This window comes from Panulirus ornatus, chromosome 70 (genome assembly GCF_036320965.1).
Source record: "Panulirus ornatus isolate Po-2019 chromosome 70, ASM3632096v1, whole genome shotgun sequence".
NCBI lineage: Eukaryota > Metazoa > Arthropoda > Malacostraca > Decapoda > Palinuridae > Panulirus > Panulirus ornatus.
The window spans coordinates 1,423,016-1,430,194 of NC_092293.1; the positions used below are offsets into that span (position 1 = coordinate 1,423,016).

Sequence of the window (7,179 nt, forward strand, 5' to 3'; positions counted from 1 at the left end):
AGTGGACAAGTGTAATGTGTTCTGTGTCCTTGATAACCATTTGGTCTGACTCATTCAGATAAGGTCCAAAACGCCAGTAGTGAAGATGTACAAAGGATAATAGAACAGTGTACGTACGTACGTAGTGTGAGTATCTTGACTGATAGAAAGTATTGAAAGTGGCAGGAAGTAGTGAGATATTGTATTGTGCTTCGTACAAGACTGGCGGGCGACTCCGTCCTTCGTGCTGTGCCACACACAGTCTGGTGATTGTCGGGATGTGTAGCCATAATGTTTGATCTTATGACCATTAGTGATGCATCATGTGATGTTTACTATCACAACATCGGCTTCTTCCTCCTCCTCCAGGAGAGTGGCAATCAGGTGGCGGTTATTGTGGTAGCCCGGCACCTGCAATTGTAAGATTTCAAGCAACATTGTGAAAATGGGACACATTATAAAGAGTTCCATAATTTCTCTAATTCTTCCCCAAATTCATGTGGACCTGCAACGCTGAAAATGTTTAAATACCGCTGGTACGGAGGGAGGGAGAGGGAGGCCTGGGATGAGAGTGAGGCTTTGTAGGAGAGAAAGTCTCGGGATGAGAGAGGCTGAACACAAGATGTTTGGCCGGAGAGTGAGGCTTTGAAGGAGAGAGAGGCTTACGATGAGGGTTGGGTTGTACCAGAGAGAGAGGCTTAGGATGAGGGTTGGGTTGTACCAGAGAGAGAGGCTTGGGATGAGGGTTGGGTTGTACCAGAGAGACTGACCTGGGATGAGGGTTGGGTTGTACCAGAGAGAGAGGCCTGGGATGAGGGTTGGGTTGTACCAGAGAGAGAGGCTTGGGATGAGGGTTGGGTTGTACCAGAGAGAGAGGCTTGGGATGAGGGTTGGGTTGTACCAGAGAGAGAGGCTTGGGATGAGTGTAGGGTTGTACCAGAGAGACTGACCTGGGATGAGGGTTGGGTTGTGAAAGATGGAGTGACTTTGGATGAAAGAAGTGGTACAAGAGAGAGGCTTTAAAGGTGAGAGAGGCTTGAGATGAAGGAGTCTGAACATGAGATATGTTTGTCAGGAAAGTGAGGATGTAAAAGAGACTTTATATGAGAATGGCAGGACAGGCGTTAGAGGCTTGGGATGTGAAAAATGTTATGAATGAGAGAAGAATGGGATGAGAATGACGCTGTGAATGAGACGTAATCTTATGATAAGAGAAGCTGGACACAAGGCAGAATGAACATGAATATGTCATGCATGCCATCACCAAGGACATGCATCCCTTCACTTTCTGTTATAAAGACAATAGTAAGGATAAACTTAAGCTCCAGCCTCCCGACTTACCATGACTATATCATTCCTAATGTTGATGAATGATATTATAAAACTTACTTACTCTCACAAAGCAAGTGACATGGGTTAATCAATGTTGGTATGTTACCTGGCCAGGGAGAGATCAGTGGTTGAGAAGGTAGCATGATATACCACTGCGTTATGATAACTAATTAACTGAATTATTCCATACTGGAGAGAGAGAGAGAGAGAGAGAGAGAGAGAGAGAGAGAGAGAGAGAGAGAGAGAGAGAGAGAGAGAGAGAGAGAGAGAGAGAGAGAGAGAGAGAGAGAGAGAGAGAGAGAGACTCTGTGAGAGAGGCTGGACAGGAGAGAAAGGCTTAAGATGTGAGAAAAGCTGTGAAGGAAATAGAGGCTTAGGGTAAGACACTGTGACGGAGAAAGATAATTGTCATGAAAGTTAGGATGGACTCGAGAGAGAGAGGCTTGGGACGAGAGTCAGGCAGGACAGGAGAGAGAGGCTTGGGACGAGAGTCAGGCAGGACAGGAGAGAGAGGCTTGGGACGAGAGTCAGGCAGGACAGGAGAGTAGACTTGAGATGAGAATTAGTGTGGACACGGGAGAGAGACGTGGGATGTGGGAGAGGATGAGAAAGAGATGGTGAGAGAGAGAGAGAGAGGCTGGGCACCGGAGGAAGACTTGGGCTGAAAGTGAAAGTTTACAAGAATGAAAGAGTCAGGTGATGAGAGCGAGGCTGGACGTGAGAAAATCTTGGAATGAGAGCGATATTGTTAAGATGAGAGAGAGGCTGGTCTTGAGAAAGAAGCCTGGGTTGAGGGTTAAGTTGGATGCACGAGAGAGAGAGAGAGAGAGAGAGAGAGAGAGAGAGAGAGAGAGAGAGAGAGAGAGAGAGAGAGAGAGAGAGAGAGAGAGAGTGGGTGGGTCATGGGATGAGAGTTAGGCTGGACACGAGAGAAAGGCTTGGGATAAGCTTAGCTGGTGAAGCTTAGATGTGAATCCAGTAATGAGTCACTTGACCACATTGTGTTGACCTTGCCATAATGGACCATTGGATTGACCTGGACATTACAAGCACAACTCACTCCTAGTTTTCTGCAGGTATTATCAACATAGGCTCACTCAAACGATGGAAATTCTACAGTCCATCATGGATGGACTTACGTTGAAGATGACATTAAACTCTTAAATGAAACATATATCATTTTCTTGTCGCATTAGATGAAGGAATATTTTCCTATTATAATAAGACGATCCATCTTGAATCTACGGGATTTATGAAACTTGATTTATGTCTCACAAGAAATAGGAAATGTCACTCATTCTTCATAACTGCAGGAGTTGTTTAATGTTGTTGATGACAAGTAAGGTTAACATACAGATATATCAGGTCAATAATAGTGAGGTGCAGCCTTATGTGATGATGATGATGATGATGATATTGTGATGTGTAACGAGCGGCAGTACCTGCCTGATCTACAAGACACTATTCAGGTGTGTCGTTAACAATAAACCACAACTGATATCTCGCACTGCCATGTGTCCGAACTCCGCTCTGGCAATACAATGGACAAAACTACATAATTGATCACGTCTGATATTCAGTTATAAAACAAAAAATATCTAATTGTGAAAATAACGAGGAAAGTATAATACTAAGAAAAATAGACTATGATTATGACCATAAATCTACTAAGTAAAGCCATCATAATGTTTTCGGAGGATGCGCTGCTTCCACTGCCGGGCCCTATACTTAGCGTTGCCATCAACCGTCACCAGATCATTTTTCCCGTAAGTAAACAACTGTTTCTTGCTTACCTTTGCATCGTAGCAATGGCCTTGATTTCACAAATAACTGTTTAACATTTACAAAAATATACGCTCACTATTTCTTTGAAAAAATAATGAAAAACAAGTAAATTGTGCATGTATAAGTGATATATTTTGTGACGTTCTTCCCTCACACGATACACTATTTTTCATACGCTTTATATGCGTATTTACTGTGTAGTGTTTACATTTGTTTTCTTGTCAATGATAACGATTTTGACTTATGAGGATTATACCCCCCCCTCATTCTCACTCATTCCTAATGAATCGTAACAATAATAGAGTTGACAATGGTTCATGAGCAGGGGCGCCATGCCACGTATTTGTCAACTTCTCTTAATTTGGAAGAATTCCCTATTGTGATCATTGTTTGTGCAGGTGTATCATGTGGCAGACTGTGTGCCTCATATTATGAATGTGAGTGTAGACAAGTTACACACAAGCTACAACGTCTGCTGCAGTTATCATTTTGTATCAAGAAATTATGTGACTGGACAGATGACATCCTCCCAACAGAAACAAGATCTTCCTGTTTTGTAAGGTGTTCAGTAGGTGCAGGATTGTGAAACTTACAGTGTAGGTGTATATGTCTGCACTGCTTATGTGCAATGCTATATCATACATCAAAGCTAATCTTTGTTATGCATCATTCATGCAGATGGCGACTGCAAATCCTATTTATATACTGGTGATTGGAAAGGTCTGTGTGTTTAACATGCTCTTATTTGCACTATATTAGATAAATGTGTACCTGTTGTTGATCTATTAGATAATTAAGAAATATTTGAAAGAGAAGAGAAATTGTGAGAAAATAGAGAGAAATATCCAATACATAGATTGCGGATGAGCGAATAATGATTATGATCATGTTACTGAGCAACCACATACAAGATGATACACGGAGAACAGACAGTTGTGATCAAAATATCTTACATAACATCAGGATGATAAAAATGTATATACTATTATCAACAGATAAATGATAAAGCAAAATGGAAGAAAAGCAAATAGGTTAAATTTCTGCTACGTCAGTTGAATGAAGGGAAGCATAAGAACCTTTACTCCTGTTATTGACCATATGTGTACTAGGAGAAAATCTGAAGGTGAGATAAACATGACAACTACATAACATCAGGATGAGTGAAACTATATACTGCCGTTTGTATTTAATAAAGATTTATATTAATGACCCATGAAGAATAAGGTTATGCGTCATGACTATAGAGGGCGTGAGAGAGAGAGACCCACAAAGTTGCCAACACGTATTTTGGTCATCCATTTTTGTATTGGTTGGAGCAGTGGCTTTCCTATCATGGTGTATATAGTCATTGCTTGGGACACCAGTGGCCAGAACTGCTGCTGCCCCACACGGCCTCCTCAGAGAGCAGCGAGGTGGATAAGATGGCAGTAGGAGAGGTCGGCTCGCACCAGACCACCAAGTGGACGACCCCGGTGCAGGACGCGTGAGGAGGATGAACGGCTGGGGCAGGTCGTGCAGGACGTGTGAGCAGGATGAACGGATGGGACAGGTCGTGCAGGACGCGTGAGCAGGATGAACGGATGGGACAGGTTGTGCAGGACGTGTGAGGAGGATGAACGGCTGGGGTAGGTAGGTCGTGCGGGACAGACCCATGAGGTCAGCTGTCCACGTCAGCCACAGACGCAGCAGTGTCATGCAGGCACCACCAGACGCCGTCTCCAGGAACAACACCTACACTGCCACACTCCTGCTGAGGAAGAGCAACTGAACCAAGCACACAGGCAAGCACGCGCGCCTGGGATCTGCCCTACAACATTTAGGAGTGGGAGAAGGTGACTGGGAAGACGTTATCATGTTGACATATGAAAAATGTTCTCCTCTGTTGAGGCAGGTTCAAGACTGTGCTGGAGGCGCCCTCACAATACCCGTTACAGTTCTGAACATATCTGCCAGCTTCAACACTGAGGCAGAGTGCAAGGGTCATGTTGGGGATGGAGGTGGAAACCTGGGCCTGGCCAGCTGGTAAGGTCACTGTAACAGCCAGCAATACAGTGAAATATTAGATGTTCTTCATCCTCCTGTTCGCACCATGAGCGTCCCACAGTCAAATGTCATCCAGCTGGTGCAGGATAAGTGCTCAATACACACCAGTAGAGCAATGTGTGGTGGTCTAGTGCCCACATGGAAATCCAAGTCTTGGACTGGCCCACGAAGGGTGTGACATGATCCCTACAGAGAAGCTGTGGGCAATTATGAGCCGGGAATGGAGGGTGAGTGAGGCCAGGAACCAACAAGACATCATGGACACTGCACGCGAGGTATGGTACAGCCTTCGTCGCCGCCCCCAGTGTCTGCACAAACTTCGTCCATTGTGTTGCCACAAGGATTCACCAAGTTGTTGATGGCCGTGGCTGGGGGATGAAGGTCACATTAAATGTAATTAAGGTTAATTTGTCATGTTACTGCAATAAACTAATGTTCCTGTTCGTCCTGTATGGTTATTCTAATCACACAACCCCATCTGTCTCTCTCTCTCTCTCTCTCTCTCTCTCTCTCTCTCTCTCTCTCTCTCTCTCTCTCTCTCTCTCTCTCTCTCTCTAATTGCTGGAAGCAGTATAACGGATCCTTATAATACTGATGTATGAGGGATATAAACTCAGTCTCCAGTGTTTAGTCTCGATTCCCAGAAACCTTGGAAAGGTAAAGACTCACTCAGTTCCCCGGGGGCCCGGCTCTGTGTTGTTGTGTAAGACAAACGTAAAGTCTATCATTACCTATAGCTATACCGCAGTCATCTTGGCAACACTACTACCATAACCGGCCGACTCCACTTCCCTCCTACCTGACACGCACACCTCATTGGTTGTTGCTATTTTGACCGCCAATTTTATCGTTAATATTTAAATCGATACTGTATCAGTTTTATATCTCTGCGTACACAGTATCATTATATTGCGGTGAACATCTACATTATGTTGATTATTTAAGATAACAAGTAGGAGACAAAAAGAAATATCCAGAGCGAAAAAAAGTCCAGATTGGAGCGCCCCCAGACGGCCAGGGGGGAAGTGGAGTCGCCGGGACTAAGCCATCACGACTGACCAGCGTTGCCAACATGACTGCGGGCGGCAGGGTAGCACATAACTGTTCAAGCTCAAGTTCCCAAGTTTTTCTGTTCCTAATCTAACCCTTAACAATTATTTCATTATGTGACACTCTGTGTCCAGGTAGTGGCCATTATAACAATATAATCTGGGAAATTGATAGGCTGGAAACAACCCAAAATCGTGATCTAAATGAGTGTTAATCACCAAGCAAGTGTGGCAGTTGCGACAAAACGTCATTAAACCCGTCCAAAATAATGCCATGGATGATAATTCACTGGTAAGTCCGTAGCCGTCACCTCCACCCTCACCAGAACAGCTATGTTACCACACCAAGGCACCTGGGTTCACTCACTATGAATCATAGGTACGAGATTCACAACGGTTCCCATACCATCATGATTCATAACGGTTCCCATACCATCATGATTCATAACGGTTCCCATACCATCATGATTCATAACGGTTCCCATACCATCATGATTCATAACGGTTCCCATACCATCATGATTCATAACGGTTCCCATACCATCATGATTCATAACGGTTCCCATACCATCATGATTCATAACAGTTCCCATACCATCATGATTCATAACGGTTCCCATACCATCATGATTCATAACGGTTCCCATACCATCATGATTCATAACGGTTCCCATACCATCATGATTCATAACAGTTCCCATACCATCATGATTCATAACGGTTCCCATACCATCATGATTCATAACGGTTCCCATACCATCATGATTCACAACGGTTCCCATACCATCATGATTCATAACGGTTCCCATACCATCATGATTCATAACGGTTCCCATACCATCATGATTCACAACGGTTCCCATACCATCATGATTCACAACGGTTCCCATACCATCATGATTCATAACGGTTCCCATACCATCATGATTCATAACGGTTCCCATACCATCATGATTCATAACGGTTCCCATACCATCATGATTCATAACGG

General features: G+C 44.0%; 1 long non-coding RNA gene across 1 annotated transcript; it reads left to right on the forward strand.

The window, feature by feature from the left end:
* Positions 1–4,367: 4,367 nt before the first annotated feature.
* On the forward strand, positions 4,368–5,583 carry LOC139747730 (uncharacterized). Its single transcript, XR_011712452.1, has 2 exons — positions 4,368–4,605; positions 4,730–5,583. It is a non-coding gene; the product is annotated as an uncharacterized lncRNA (long non-coding RNA).
* The last annotated feature ends 1,596 nt before the right edge of the window (positions 5,584–7,179 follow it).